The sequence below is a fragment of the Eptatretus burgeri genome, chromosome 2 (assembly GCF_056783735.1).
Source record: "Eptatretus burgeri isolate ZD-2024b chromosome 2, Ebu_testis_v1, whole genome shotgun sequence".
NCBI lineage: Eukaryota > Metazoa > Chordata > Myxini > Myxiniformes > Myxinidae > Eptatretus > Eptatretus burgeri.
Genome location: NC_140962.1, coordinates 132,145,141 through 132,161,688, shown reverse-complemented (window position 1 = coordinate 132,161,688; position 16,548 = coordinate 132,145,141). Strand labels below are relative to the sequence as shown.

At 49.4% G+C, this 16,548-nt stretch overlaps 2 protein-coding genes across 2 annotated transcripts in view; both read left to right on the top strand.

Moving 5' to 3' along the window:
• LOC147033170 (phospholipid scramblase 1-like) overlaps positions 1 to 16,548 on the top strand; it is a 145,711-nt gene that overhangs the window by 81,065 nt on the left and 48,098 nt on the right. The window lies entirely within an intron of this gene.
• LOC147033171 (uncharacterized) overlaps positions 1 to 16,548 on the top strand; it is a 64,157-nt gene that overhangs the window by 1,698 nt on the left and 45,911 nt on the right. The gene's annotated exons all lie outside the window — the stretch shown is intronic.

Sequence of the window (16,548 nt, the reverse complement as noted above, 5' to 3'; positions counted from 1 at the left end):
CCACCAAGTACATCTAAACCCAGAATCAAAATGCAAAGGAAGATTAAGGCATTGAAGGCTCAACTTCGTCAGACAAAGAAACGGTATCGGGCAATTCAAAAAGCAAAACTCAAGCAAGAATCACGAACAGCAAGAATCTTCGGAAAAGACCAGCTACACGCTATGTCGAGACGTTCCATGAATGGGGTACAGTGGTCACCTCGACAGTGAGAAAGGCTTTACTGCTAAGATTTTCATGTGGATCTTCAGGCTATAAAGTGCTATTGAAGCAGGGTCACCCACTACCATCGGAACGTACGCTTCAGAGGAGGTTGCAGAATATTTCTTTTCAGCCAGGTGTATTGACGCATGTCTTTGAATTGCTCAAGCTGAAAGTTGATGGTCTGACTAAGGAAGAACGACTTTGCTGTCTTACACTAGACGAGATGTCACTAACACAAAAGGTTGAGTATGATGTCAGTAGTGGTGAGCTTGTAGGTGATGTGACATTGCCAAGACACTTTGGCAGTGCTGACCATGCGCTGGTATTTATGCTTGGAGGAGTTACTTCTCGCTGGAAGCAAACAGTCGGTTATCATTTTACAAGTGGCTCAACAGATGGAACCGTCTTCAAGGACATCATTTTGGACATCATCAGTCATGCATCAGACATCGGGTCATAAAAATCATCAGACATCGGGTTCCCATAAAAAAGGGTCATTTCAATTGTTAAGATATTTTTGAAATCTGATACAATCATTTTGGCATAGTCACTTTTTGGTGTGTTTGAGAGCGTGTTGGGTGGTAACTATGATGATAAATTACATGTAGGTATCGGTGTTTGTTGTTTTTGTTTGTTATGGGTGAGATGATAATGTGGTGAGATGAAAAAAGAAAAGATGGGTGAGGTGGGGAGGGATGGGTAGGGGCAGGTATGGATCAAATTGAGGCCCCAACTTAGGCCTATGGACTCGAGATTTTTATTTGGCTCGACTTCATGTCATAAGCCTACACAGGCCGAGTTTCTCCCAAATGTCTCGTTCTCTGGCAAACTTACTCTGAGTTTCCCGTGTAATGAGTACATGCATTTTAACATTTTATCACTTTCAACCCCATTGATTCTATAATCAAGATCTTTGGCCGAGTAAAACATGAGAATAAATATATATGTCCAGTGATGTATCCCACCCTCCTGATGTATTGCTTCATTCATGCATGCTGCTACGGCGGTAGCGCACGCACCGCGCGTTATCCAGAGTGAAACAAAATGGCGCCTATAGCTGAGTTGTCGCTACTCTCTATATATAGGTACTCTAGGAGTTTGGAAGGAAGGGTGAGAGAAGGTGGGAGGAGATGGGGTGGGGTGGGAGTCTTGAGGAATGGGGATAGGTTTGGAGATGGCAGGAGGGAGAGGAATGGGTGGGAGGAGGGAGGGGAAGGTGTGGGGTGGGAGCCCAGAGGGAGGGGTCTGGAGAGCGGCTGTGGAGAGGGAGGGGTCTGGGGAGAGGCTGTGGAGAGGGAGGGGTCTGGGGAGAGGCTGTGGAGAGGGAGGGGAAGGGGTCGCGTGGGAGTTCGGAGGCAGGGGAAAGCGTCGGGTGAGGGAGGGAAGGGCTGAGAGGAGGACCTGCTGCTGCCCAGCAAAGGCCGGCTTTCCGTGCTTGTCTATAATAATAAGTGTGTGTGTGTGTGTGTGTGTGTGTGTGTGTGTGTGTGTGTGTGTGTGTGTGTGTGTGTGTGTGTGTGTGTGTGTGTGTGTGTGTCCTCCATAACTCCAAAACCATGACAATCTATCAGCCTGAAACTTTGCATGCATACCAAGAAAACTCCAAGGAAGTGCGTGAGTGAAAATTGGGTGTTTGGGTTAATTAAAACATCCCTTTTGAAGATAATTAACGGCATTATTTAATAATATCCTTCATCAGGCGATCCTCGGCCACCTCGCTCTCTGGGGTCTTGAGGCGTTTCCTTGGTAACCTCGCTGGGGTCTGAAGCCGCCATGTTTGTTGGCCTGTTCAACCACGCCTTGACTTGGAACAGGCCGCAACGATTTCTTTACGATAAGTTTTGTTTTTTCACTTTCCTCACTCATATTATCGAATGCCTGTTCATCATAGATACGAATCGCTGGATATATTGCAATGTTTATAAACACCTGGAGATGCCGGTTAACGAGGTGCACAGTTCATGTCCTGATCGGGATGTACAGTCGACAGTTACTAGAAGGTAGAGGTACGTCTACAGCACACACGGACGTGGTACATATGGGTAAATTTGGATCTGTGTGGACGTGCCATGCCTGTTACGGGTGCCGTGGTGGCAAAGTTTCATCCTGTACCTTATGGAGGTTCTTTCAGGTTTTCCTTTGTCCTCACACCTGTTTCTAAATCATTTGGTTATCAGATTTCTTTACAAAGGTTACATGTTTCTCTTTGTGAGTTTCAAAGCAAAATATATTTGATAATGCCTGATTTCTGAGGCGTTTGCCGTATTATCAGATTTTCTAAATTACCGAGTCAATTTATTTTCCACTCGTCACACGCAGCTGTTTATAAAGAATAATGTTTGTGAACATCTCCCTGAAACGTCTATGTAAATATAACGTTTTTCGATGAAAGTTACTCAAGGTTTCTGGGTTGTTTACAATACGTACTGTAGTCGATAATCACACTGACTCCAACCTGCTGATTCCCCAAAAATTGTGTGTGTGTGTGTGTGTGTGTGTGTGTGTGTGTGTGTGTGTGTGTGTGTGTGTGTGTGTGTGTGTGTGTGTGTGTGTGTGTGTGTGTGTGTGTGTGTGTCGTTGATTGGTGTCTACATATGCGGGTTTCAAAATGTGGAATGGAGTCCTCCCAGGGTGGGTTCAAAGCATCCACCTTCATTTCAGTAAGGGGGTCACGATTCATGGACCAAGCTGTGAAGTTTTCTCTTCTCAAAGTTTTGTGCCGAGGGCTCTCTCCAGGATCGTCACTGAGCCCCGGACAACTTCCAACTGTAGTTTGTTTGTAATAATATTCCCAGGGATGTTTTTTTTTAGCTCACCTGTAAAGTAGTTCCCGAGAGCTTATGGGATGACCCGTCGTATGTCCGTCCGTCTGTCTGTCTGTCCACAAATACTTGCAACTTCTCAAACTACACATATAATTTAAATGCAATTTGACCACAACCTTCATCACCCGTGATGGCATTACAAAAACAAAAAAACATCATCTGAAGGGGTCTACAGAGGGATTTTATGGGAGGGGGGGGAGTGGGTTGCCTCCCCAAAGAGATATTTGCTTTCTTCTCAAACGATACACACAATTCCGATGAAACTTCACGACAACCTTCATCACCCATGACGTACCAAAATTTGTTCATCACATTGGAAAAATCTAGCTCTAAGGGTATTTAAGGGGGTTTGCCCCCCAAAATATGCATTTGCTTTCTTCTCAAACTACACATGCAATTCCGATGAAATTTGACCACCATCTTCACTACCTGTGATGTACCAAAGTTTGTTTACGACATTAAAAAAAAAAATTAGGGTCTCAGTGGTTCTTTGGGGAGAGGGGTGTGTGCCCCCCAAATTATCTATTTCCTTTCTTTTCTGAAACCACACACACAATTTTGATGAAACTTGACCACAACCTTTATCACCCGTGATTTACCAAGGTTTGTTCATGACATGAAAAAAACCCATCGGTGTTTACTTTCTTCTCCATTACTCTGTTATATATTTTGTGGGTCATCCATGCTTACCAGTGGTTGCCTGGTTATCTTAGCCAGCCACTGCCAGGTGAGCACCTAGGGGTATTGCCATCGTGTTTAATATCTCTGTCATCATTTCTGTCGGTCCAGCTATCACTGGTACAACTTTGGCATTCTTCATCTTCCATGATCTTCTCACTTCATTCATGAGGTCTTGGTGTTTGGTTAGTTACTTGATTTTTGCATCGTTTACTCCAAAATCATTGCAATTAACACCTCAATAAGCAATGCCGCCTTCTCTTTTTTGTACCTAAGTTTGATATGTGGTCGCAATGCTTTGTTTTCGAATTTCACGCTCAATGGGATCATTAGTTCGTACGTGAGTGGTCGGTACTTCCATGTTTTCAGTCATTACTTTTCGTTCATGTTCTGGAACTGGGACATCAAAGTTTTTGCAGATGTGCCAGTGGATTACATTATAAACTCTGTTGTGTCATTGTGTGTACAGCTGTTCTGGTGTGTGTGTGTGTGTGTATGTGTGTGTGTGTGTGTGTGTGTGTGTGTGTGTGTGTGTGTGTGTGTGTGTGTGTGTGTGTGTGTGTGTGTGTGTGTGTTCGGTCATTAAACATAACATATCATTCTCTTTACGAACCCCACCTCCACCCCTGACCTTTCTCTCTTCCTTTTTTTTTTTTCTCTCTTTCTCTCTTTCTCTCTTTCTCTCTTTCTCTCTTTCTCTCTTTCTCTCTTTCTCTCTTTCTCTCTTTCTCTCTCAACTTGCATCCCTCCCTCCTCACACTTCCTACAACAATAAAAACACTCTGCTTCCCCTATTGTTTATATGACCCACATTGAGCATCTATCACATTTTATGTATTCCTCTTCCTTTCTCCTTTGGTCTCTATCTATATTCTATACCCTTTTCTTCCACCATTTATCTAAAGCCTCAACTGACTGAAACGCTAGGACTCACCCTGCCTCTTCCAATTATAAACTGAAACAAATACCAGCTAAACTGCTACGGACACATCTGCAACCTTTATAGACACAAATCTCGACAACGAAATATGCAAAACAACACACAAAATCACACTTACTGTATCTTGAGCTTACACAACCTCATGCGAACGGAACCAACATTTCTGTTTGTTTTCTTGTTGTAAACTGATCTTTTTGTGTCGATCACCCTTATTTATGCATTAATGTCTCCAGAACCCAATGTTAAGTTGTGTTTGGGTATTTCTTAAATTATTCCTGGTAGTTCCTTATATAAATTGAAGGACACCTGACCATCTCTGGAGTTAGTTGGACTGTAATAGGAAATTACTTTAGCTTGCAGCCTGCTGTGGGCTTAACGGTTAAGGTGGCTGGTTTAAAATCTTAGGGTCTTTGAGTTTGACCCTCTGTTTTGCCGTTAAATAACAGGTGGGTGGATTCAGCCTGTTCCGAGGTTGGCAAAGGAGGTGGGTTTTAATTTAAACCCAACCGCAGGCAGGTCGGTGGTCTTTCTGTCTTCTACCGTCTCCTCTGCGGTCTTGCCCCCCCCCCTGTTGTGTCTTAGATTTGTCCCCACCATATTTCCGCAGGGCGCTCAGGTCCGCCAACAACCCCCTTCTGGTAAAACTACCAAAATCATGAAGCACTGCTCACCTTCGCTCTTACATTCCTCTTTTTTTCCTGCATTTGGAATAAACTCCTTCACTCTGTTCAATCCCATTCTTCCCTCCAGGCCTTCAAAACAGCTGTTCACCACCACCTCTTATCGTCCCCCATCCAAATCCTTGATCTTTTCTACCCCCGTTAATCCACCTCAAACCCACCTCCTTCAAATTCCCTGCTTTGCTTCCTGAAAGTCCCTGTAATGTCCATCTTGTGTACCCCGTGTTCCCCAGCCCATCCCTCTCCATTCCACAGATCTTCTGTCTCTGTTCCTCACTGTTTTGTCCTTCCCACTCCCACCCCTCTTGTCTCATGCCCACCTTACTGTGCATTGTGTGTAAGCTCTCATACGAACCTCGACACGATATGCAAAACAGAAAAAAAAAAAAAAAAAAAAAAATAAAAGTACCGGCTTCCTGGTCACAGGGGACATTGCTTAAGTGGCACAGCTGCTCTCCAGCAATGATGAAACCTGCAGCCACAGACTGCATCCGAAATGATGGTGATGACGATAGTGTGTTTGTGGGTTTCTATGGAAAGTGACAACCATCACTGGAGCTGATAGATTCAACTTTGTTTAGAGGCTTGTATGCACTTGGACGAAAAGAAAACCAACTCCTCCAATTGAAGAATTGTTTTCGTTTTTATCTCCAGACCCCGTCAATAACATTCAGCCATTTCCCATATTATTGTGCTTATTTATTAAATCCTCAAAGTAAATTCCATGTTTTTGAATGCAGATAATTTCAAGACCTAGCTCTGTTACTGTCTTTACAAGTTCACCTTGTTTGTATCTTGATTTAACAGTCTGAACATTCAAAGTTGCCATGGTGATTTTGTGTTTTTTTTTTTTTTTAACCCCGAAGAAGTCTGGAGGTTTTGCGACTAATGCCCCCTTAAGCCCCAGTCACACCTTGACGTTTTAGCCAGCAATAGCAACGTATCAAAATGTATGTAAAACGCTGGCTTACGCTGAACTTTTGATGTTTTTTTTTTAAAGATTCGGACGTATTCATAACGAGTTGGTCGTATGCACAACATATTAGTAACGGACACAGAACGTATCGTTGTCTTATAGATAACTTATACCAACGAATGCTTCGCCTGTTGTCGGTGTTCACAACCTATGCCCAACGATAGTCTAACTTATGCATAGCGCGCTGCACGTATCGCCGACGATCACGTGGCGTAGCCTCATAAAAGGTTGCCGCACAATGATTCAAATCATAACCGCCGGAGAAATGGAAGTGTCAACATCGCAGTCACACCTTGGCGATCTTGCCTGCATATGCCGACCTCTGAAAAATGCGTCTAAAACGCTGGCGCACGTCGAATACAGCATGGGTAAGTTTGGTATACGTGAATAGAACGCTAAAGTATGCTATCATACGTCGTAGTAAGTGGAGTACGTCTTGAAATTTTAAACGTGTTAAAAATTTTACGACATACTTGCCGTATGCCTCACACATTCCGCATGCGATGGGAATAAGTTGTATGCACGATATGCGATCGTTGGCACACGTCGACAAAAGTTACTTGTAAGTTACTCGTAAGTCGAAACGCGTCGAGGTAATGTTTAGCATCAGTGTTCCAGACTCCCTGGTTTTTTTTTTTTGTTTTTCTTCGGTATGACGGTGATGTCGACACTTCGATTTCTAGTGCGGTTATAATATAATATAATTAATAGGCTGCCGCTCAACGATTTAAATCATAAACGCACGAGAAATCGAAGTGTCGACATCACCGTCATACCGAAGAAAAAAAAAAAAAATCTGGAACACTGACGCGAACCATTACCTTGACGTGTTACGACTTATGAGTAACTTACAAGTAACGTGTGTGGACGTGTGTCAACGATCGTGTGACGTGCCTACAACTTATGGCCAGCGTATGCGGAACGTGTGTCATACGCTGGCATACATCGAAAAATTTTCAACATGCTGAAAATTTGTCTGTACTCAGCGTACTACGACGTATGCCAGCGTGCTTCAGCGTGCTCTTAACGTATACAAAACTTACCCATAACGTATTCGACGTGTGCCAGCGTATTCAGCAAATTTTTCATACGTCGGCATACGCTGGCTAAAACTTCAAGGTGTGACAGCGGCTTCACACTTCGATGTCTAGTGCGGTTATGATTTGAATCGTCGAGCCGCAGCCTATTAATAGCCTACGCCACGTGATCATTGGCGATATGCTGCCGCGCTATGCATAAGTTGGATTATCGTTGGGCATAGGTTGTGAACGCCGACAACATGCTCAGCATTCGTTGATATAAGTTATACATATGTAATCGAAACGTTCTGTGTACGTTACTAATACGTTATGCATACGTCCAACTCGTTATGAATACGTCCAAAACTGGAAAAAAAAACATCAATAATTCAGCGTACGCCAGCGTTTTACATATATTTTGATACCTTGATATACACTGGCTAAAACGTCAATGTGTGACAGGGCCTTTACTACCGTCTTAACTCTCCTCTTCTTTACTCTCAGGCTATGGTCCCTGGTCCTATCACTGTCTACTTATTGAATAAATTGATCTGCACTTATTTTATCTATACCTTTCATTATCTTAAACATCTCTATCATATCTCCTCATAGCCACCTTCTTTCTAGTGAATAAAGCCCTGTCTCCTTCAGCCGCTCCTCAGAGCTGAATCTTCGCCATAGCCTCATATGACAAACGTAGTAGCCTCGTAGTTGAGCTGAGTCGGATGTTACCGATGCTGTTCTCATCCTGATGGCATTTTGAAGAAATCAAATTTTTTTTTCTTTCTTTATTGGTGCCAAAAACACTTCCTGACACCCACTAAAGAATGTGGGTGGGGATCATTTAATATTGCCTTTCATGCAGCTACAAAGGCTGAGGCACTGCAGATCATTAAAAATAAAAAAATCCAAACAAATCTCAAATCAAAAAATATACATAGTGTTGTGGTTACCAGATTCGCAAACCACCATTCAGGTCCCTTAGGTGAGGTATCTCGGTAAGTGCATGTGTAGTTAGGCCCAAACCCGTTGTCTAGTGGGAATACATGTCATTAATGCGTGCTGCGACTCTTCAGGATAGCCGTTTTTCTTTTACTATCTTTATTTTGGACCAACCGCCATGATTACGATCACAACCACAACATCAACCACCAACCACAACGCCGCTTCACCACAACCGCCACGACCTTCCCGTCACACCTCGCAACCGTAGCATCGCCACCGTTCTTGCCCCGCTGTGGGTACCGGTGTTGGACTCATGCAGAACACGCGTCGAACAGCGTGTACAAAATCACGGATTTTGTGCTTCAAAAACGGATCAAAAACGACACACGCCCACTTTTTGCCGTCCAATCGGTGAGCGAGGGGCGAATTGGCCCCGCCCCCAGGGCGATCGATATATGCAAATTTGTGGATCAAAAAGCCTTCACGCCCACTTTTTCTCGGGCCAATGGGGAGCGAGGTGAAAGGTCAAAGGGAGGGGGTCAAAGGCGAAGTTACGGGGGGATAAAAGGACGGTGTTCGTCAGTCAGAAAAAAAAGAGAACGAGAACGGAAAAGGAGAAGGAAAAAGGAGAGGAGAACGAGAAGGAGAACAAGAAGGAGTCAGCAGGACGAGAACGAGAAGGAGAACGAGAACGAGAACGAGAAGGAGTCGGAGTCGGAACGGAGGGGACGAGTGTGGAAGTCTGGAGCCCGAAGCCTGCAGTGGCTGGAGAAGCTGAAGAGAGTCGGACGAGGGAGGGGGTGCTCGCGTCGGTGCCAGGAGCTGCACGCCCGAGGGAGGCCGGCAGCGCGACCTGGCCGAGGTGGAGACGCACACCAGGGATAATAAAGATCCTCTATACCCCGAGCATCAGCAACCCCCTCCTGTTTCCCCCCGCGCTGAGATAGTGCGACCAAGGGGGCCCCGTTCCCACCCCCTGCCAGGCACTGTCCACGAGGCCCGCGGGTTGCGGGGCCATCGCCGCTCCGCGTCTCATCACCAGACGGGTAGGCCCGACCCGGTCTCGGCCTCAGGCCGCCTCATTCTTGAGGTATTTCTTTTCCTTGGTTTTGGGTATGTGTTGTCGGCGCCGTCTGTGAAGTAGAATTGTATAAGTGTTGCCGTGTGCTCGGTAGTCGGTATTAGCTCTGCACTGTGCTTTCACTTTTATGTTTGCTTTTTGTGTAAATGGAATTGTGTTTTCTTTTTTGTGTGCATTTGGTGGAATTGTATTTGTGTGCTTCCCGTGTGCCGCGAATAAATGTGCTTTATTGTTGAACTGTTCTCCCGCTTCGCTTCGTCTTTTCCTCCATTGAATCCCCATCTTGCTTCACGTAAAGGGTTGGTAGTGGGCTGAATACGCCCGATAATTAATCGAACCGTCGAGGTCGACGATAACACCGCTCGGTTATTCTGATAGTACGGAACGGGTCGCTTAAGTGGCCCGTGTCCGAAGTCGACCTGCGGCGAGGTGCGATCGCCCGGTCTACCCTCCGCGTGGGTACTTAGGTAGGTCGAATTTGGCGAGCAACCCTATCCCACGCGGGGGCTGATTGGCTCGATCGCGGTGAGACCGAAAGGTCCACCCGTGACTGGTTCCCGGCGTTAGTCCGAGAGGGTCACGACTGGATTGTCCGTCCGGTGGGCGACGTGCCGCGATTCGAGTTACGTGGCCGTCAGCACGCCGGCGGGCGCGAATACCGCAACACTGGTGTCAGGTCGTGCGATACAAATTCATCGCCCTCCTCGCGGCACTGGTATCGGAGAACAGGAAAACGGGCTCTCCTGTCTCCGGCTAAATTCACGGGAATCGGTCCAGGGGTGAGAGAAGCGACCCCCGATTCCCTCCAAATTACGAGCGAGCAAATTAACCCTTCACGAGAAGCAAGATGGCGTCTCAAGGCGAGCGGGAGCCGGGGGTATTAGAAATGTATATGTGTAGTAATGTAGAATCCATGGTCCAGGATGGAATCCCCGAGCAGGAAATGTTGATTGTGCAGGAACACGGACTCGCCCAACTGAACCCAGAACCTGAGGTGGGTGCGGCAGCGGCCGCGGTGTATGACACCTTCCCCCCCCTCTCCACCAAAACCCTTCCCCGACCCCTGCCGAAACGGCTCACCCAAGCGCACCCGACATGACCCAGCTATACACCATGCTGGCAAAAATGTATGCGGAAACGACAGCGAAGATGATTGCGAACATGAACAAGCAAATGGACGAAGTAAAAACAAAGATGGATACAAATACAAATGAAGTGAAAACGACGATGGATGCGAATACACAACAAATAAACGAAAAGATGGATACAAGAATGAACGGAATGGAAACAAACATGAAGGAGGAAATGAAAGAGCTACGGGGTGAGACGCAGAACATGGGCCGAAGCCTGCAGGTGGGCATGAAGGCCGTGACCGGGGAGATAAAAATGGCGACTCCACGTGTGGGAGCAAACGAGCTGGGTGGGGGTGCAACGGCTGACAGGCCCGCGGTGGAGGCGGGTGAAAAAATAATTCGTGGAACGTGTTGGGCGAGGGTCGTGACGATGACCGAAAGGGAAAAATTAAATGGGGAGACCAAAACGTGTGAGACGAGACACGAGGTGACGACAACAGAAATAATAGTTGAGACAAGGGAGGTAAAGGGTGAAGAGTTGGCAGAGACACGGGAGATGGGAACGATAGAGGGAAGACTACACGAGGAAGACGGGGTAAGTGACGCGCACGCACACACGGAGGTAGTGGAGGACAATGGGGTTGAGCTCGCGGAGCGTGTTGGGACCCGGTGCGAGCACCTGGATGGCCTCCTCCAGGAACGAGGGGAGGGAGTATTCCCCCTTGAGGCGAGTCACGACCAGGTGAGTTCGGTCGTGCTTTGCGAGGTTGAGGGGACGAGTGCTGTGGACGGGTGCACGGAGAGCTTGGGGGGTATAGAGGCCCCGGAGACCCTTGTGGGGACACAAGTCCCCAGTGTGGTTGTCCCTGTGTGTGGTGCAAGATGTGGGTGAGGCACCGTGTGTGGAAGAGACCGCGTGTGTGAGTGCCCCCGCGTGTATGAGTGAGGCACGGAGTGCGAGTGAGGCACCGCGGGTGAGTGCCCCCACGTGTGTGAGTGAGGGACGGTGTGTGGAAGAGGCACCGTGTGTGAGTGTCGCCGTGTGTGTGAATGAGGCACCGCGGTTGAGTGCCCCCGCGTGTGTGGATGAGGCACGGTGTGAGAGTAGTGAGGCACGCGTGAGTGAACGGCCGTGTGCAAGGTCGCTGTGTGCAAGGGAGACCGTGTGTGTTAGAGAGCGGTATGTGAGGGAGATGTCGGTTGGCATGCGGGAGCACGCAGCCGCATCTCCCGGTGTGAATGTGATGGTGTGGACTGTGTGCGTCGTAACACGCAGGTGTGCGTGGGTGGAATGGAGACGACGACGGCGACAGAGGAGAGAAAGCCGAGTAGCGGCTGTAGCTATTTCGGGGACCGTGCCGGGTTCACCCAGCAGTGAGCACGCGGTTCGTGCTGTGCAACGCACGAGACCACCACGTGCTCGCTTGCGAGAGTGAAGTCCCGGTCCGGAAACGCACGCGGTGGATTTGCCGATCCCGCGGACGGACAAAGTTTAGGCAGGTAAATGGATTTGGACCGGACGGGTTCTCCACGCGATCGGACGGGTTCTCCACGCGATCGTGTGTGTTGAGCTCCAACGGGCAAAGCACACGTGTTCGCGTGGGGAACCCCTCGAGACGTGGGGCTTGTTTTTTTATGCGCACGGTGACGTCATGGCTGCACGTGGGGTTGGAATCCGGCAGGAGGGGTATCTCTGCCGGATGGTCCCGTCCAAGGAGGGACGAGGAACACGTGCAGCTGCATGACGTCACGGGCAGGTGCAAAGTGCGCGAGCTCTGAGTTGCCGCGCAGGTGCTGCGCATGGAAAAAAAAAAAAAAAAACAAGCCTCACTTTCGGGTGCACAGGATTCCTGGGCAAGGGGTGGAAGACCCCCTTACCTGGGCACAGGATGGAAACTAGTTAGGGGGAAGGGTCAGCTTAGCTAGACCGACTCCATGGGGCAGGGGTAAGTCCTCATGGAGTCCGTGGAATGGATTAGTTAGAGGGATTGTAGCCAGATTTAGGTTGGGAAATAAAATGGAATTATTTGAGGACATGGACAGACTTGTGGATGTGTAGCGGGGACGTAGTTTAGCTACGTAGTGTTAAATGGAACGTGCTATAGTTTAAGGGACGACGTGGGAGCACGAGTTAGTTAGGGGATGTAGTTAGGAGGATGGCAGAGTTCAGCGGTGTGTGTGTTGAAGAGTTGTGGGTTGTGAGGTGAGTACATGTGCTTGGTGAATGAGTGAGGCCAGCGGGTCTGTGTGAGTGGAGCGAATGGGGAATGCATGGTGCGATGAGTGATTGGGGGGAGGAGTGACTCCCGCCCAAGGGACCCCGGGGTCAGTGTAGAGTGAGTTAGCTGGGTTAGTCAAATTGAAAAATGGAGGTCGTTTTGTTGTTGGTGGGAAAGTAGGCTCGAGACCCATTTGGAGGGGTGCAGGAGCCCTGTTGACGGGCTTGGGAGCGTGGCTGCGAAAGGTGAGTATCGCTGAGTGGGTACCCCGGGCACCAGGCTAGTCGGCCGCGGTAGGCCATGGGCCCATGGGGGGCCGGGATAGAGTAGTGGGCACGGGTGCGCCTGCTTGGTGCGGGGGCCCGGGGCGCCATTAGCCGCGTGGGCAGTGTTGTGGGCACGGGTGACCCTCGGAAAGGGGCCCGGGAGGCCGGCCTGCCACGTGTGCGTTTCAGGGGAGGTGCCGGGGGGCACTCCCGGTGTTAGGGAGCTGGTAGGCTCGGAGGCAGTGTAGTGCCCGGGGTGCCATAGCGGGAGATTCGGCAGAGGGTCGTGCCTGCCAAAGGGAGCCACGTGTCCCAGCCAGGAGACCGTGTGAGGGCACGGAGAGAAAATTGGGGGGCGAGGCCCGAAATTGTGAGGACACCAACACAGGCGACGGGAATCTGGGTTGTTAGAACCAATAGTTTAAGCGAGAAGCGCTTGTTGAAAGCCCCGGGGTAGTTTAACAGTTAAATGGATAGGGTAGATTAGGAAGTGTACCCCTCCGCACCATCCATCCCCTCGCTGTCGTTGTGGGCCGCTGGACCCACTTGGGTTATAGATCGCTGAACTCTGGGGAGGCCATTCTGAGGCTTCGTTGGGCCTCGACACAGGACGTTAGCTCTCCCTTATTCCCCTCCGGGAAGGGAACGTAGGGGTTGGGAGTAGGCTAGGTGACAGAATAGGTTAGCCGAACAAGGACGATAAAGGGGGTTAGGGGACGATTTATAGTGGGGAAGTAAAAATAAAAAAAAAAACAAAAAAATTAAGGGGGCTAAATTGGTTTTTCACAAATTAAGGGAGTGGGTATGTACAGTGACAGGCAAAGGCGATAGGTTGGGAGGGAGACAGGTAGGTAGGTCCGAGCCCGCCTTCCAAGTGGCCAGCACCACCGCACTCCCTCCACCAACCTCCACTGAACGGCAAAGGCTGGCCAGCTTCATCTGCTGGCTGTGTTACTTCAAGGCCTGTGCCGGCCCACTTGATCGGTTGCTGTTGTGTTGCTGCAAGGCCTGTGCCGGCCGGATCATCTGCAGCTGTGGTACTTCAAGGCCTGTGCCGGCCAGTTCATCTGCCGGCTGTGTTTGCCTGCAGCGGCCTTCTTCTGCGGGCTGTGTTTGCCTGATCACCTTTGCCATGCCATGCCCACTGCCCACGTTCACCAGCCCCGTTCAATTTTTGCTTTGCCCCCCCTGTTCATTTCCATGTGCGCCAGGATCCGCAAGGCAACAGTTTGCAAGCTGCAAGAACTGCCCTGTTGGCAGCTACAACACGGGCCTGCAGTGGCGGCCCGTGCACCGTGTTTGCGTTCATGCATCCATTCGTTGTGCTCATTGCGTGTGCCACTTGAGCTGGCACGGAGACTGCGTTTGTGCAGCCCAAGCACCGTTGTGGTTCACTGAGTTCAGTTCAAAAGGGAAGGCCTTGGACTGCGTGTGAGCAGCCAGCCACGTTCCCTGTCACCTGCATTGTTTTGAGCCAGAGACTGCATGTGGGCAGCCTGGCTCCCTGCTAACTGCTTTTCTTTGCAGAGTTCAGTGATCCTGGGCCATGGTTTAGTGTAAAATTTGTAAGTTAAGGTAAGATGTACTGTAAATATGAGTGCGCCCCCGGCATGTCTGTCTAGCGCCGGCAATTTTATTTAAGTCGTCCGTGTGAGTGAGTTTGTTTAGATAGTTACGCAGCCCTTAGGTTATTTATTTTGGGGACACGAATACCATGAATGTCGCACTCAGGGATCCGTAGGTAAAATGTACTAGGGGAAAACTACACATGATGGCACACGAAAATTTGACGACTCGGGACGAGTCTGTAAAAAGGGAAGGGGGTAGTGTTGTGGTTACCAGATTCGCAAACCACCATTCAGGTCCCTTAGGTGAGGTATCTCGGTAAGTGCATGTGTAGTTAGGCCCAAACCCGTTGTCTAGTGGGAATACATGTCATTAATGCGTGCTGCGACTCTTCAGGATAGCCGTTTTTCTTTTACTATCTTTATTTTGGACCAACCGCCATGATTACGATCACAACCACAACATCAACCACCAACCACAACGCCACTTCACCACAACCGCCACGACCTTCCCGTCACACCTCGCAACCGTAGCATCGCCACCGTTCTTGCCCCGCTGTGGGTACCGGTGTTGGACTCATGCAGAACACGCGTCGAACAGCGTGTACAAAATCACGGATTTTGTGCTTCAAAAACGGATCAAAAACGACACACGCCCACTTTTTGCCGTCCAATCGGTGAGCGAGGGGCGACTGGCCCCGCCCCAGGGCGATCGATATATGCAAATTTGTGGATCAAAAAGCCTTCACGCCCACTTTTTCTCGGGCCAATGGGGAGCGAGGTGAAAGGTCAAAGGGAGGGGGTCAAAGGCGAAGTTACGGGGGGATAAAAGGACGGTGTTCGTCAGTCAGAAAAAAAAGAGAACGAGAACGGAAAAGGAGAAGGAAAAAGGAGAGGAGAACGAGAAGGAGAACAAGAAGGAGTCAGCAGGACGAGAACGAGAAGGAGAACGAGAACGAGAAGGAGTCGGAGTCGGAACGGAGGGGACGAGTGTGGAAGTCTGGAGCCCGAAGCCTGCAGTGGCTGGAGAAGCTGAAGAGAGTCGGACGAGGGAGGGGGTGCTCGCGTCGGTGCCAGGAGCTGCACGCCCGAGGGAGGCCGGCAGCGCGACCTGGCCGAGGTGGAGACGCACACCAGGGATAATAAAGATCCTCTATACCCCGAGCATCAGCAACCCCCTCCTGTTTCCCCCCGCGCTGAGATAGTGCGACCAAGGGGGCCCCGTTCCCACCCCCTGCCAGGCACTGTCCACGAGGCCCGCGGGTTGCGGGGCCATCGCCGCTCCGCGTCTCATCACCAGACGGGTAGGCCCGACCCGGTCTCGGCCTCAGGCCGCCTCATTCTTGAGGTATTTCTTTTCCTTGGTTTTGGGTATGTGTTGTCGGCGCCGTCTGTGAAGTAGAATTGTATAAGTGTTGCCGTGTGCTCGGTAGTCGGTATTAGCTCTGCACTGTGTTTTCACTTTTATGTTTGCTTTTTGTGTAAATGGAATTGTGTTTTCTTTTTTGTGTGCATTTGGTGGAATTGTATTTGTGTGCTTCCCGTGTGCCGCGAATAAATGTGCTTTATTGTTGAACTGTTCTCCCGCTTCGCTTCGTCTTTTCCTCCATTGAATCCCCATCTTGCTTCACGTAAAGGGTTGGTAGTGGGCTGAATACGCCCGATAATTAATCGAACCGTCGAGGTCGACGATAACACCGCTCGGTTATTCTGATAGTACGGAACGGGTCGCTTAAGTGGCCCGTGTCCGAAGTCGACCTGCGGCGAGGTGCGATCGCCCGGTCTACCCTCCGCGTGGGTACTTAGGTAGGTCGAATTTGGCGAGCAACCCTATCCCACGCGGGGGCTGATTGGCTCGATCGCGGTGAGACCGAAAGGTCCACCCGTGACTGGTTCCCGGCGTTAGTCCGAGAGGGTCACGACTGGATTGTCCGTCCGGTGGGCGACGTGCCGCGATTCGAGTTACGTGGCCGTCAGCACGCCGGCGGGCGCGAATACCGCAACAATATATTTCAATAACGTTTTTTGCTTAAAACACTCCCCGGAACTGATTGATTAATCTTTGAAATTTTGACAAAA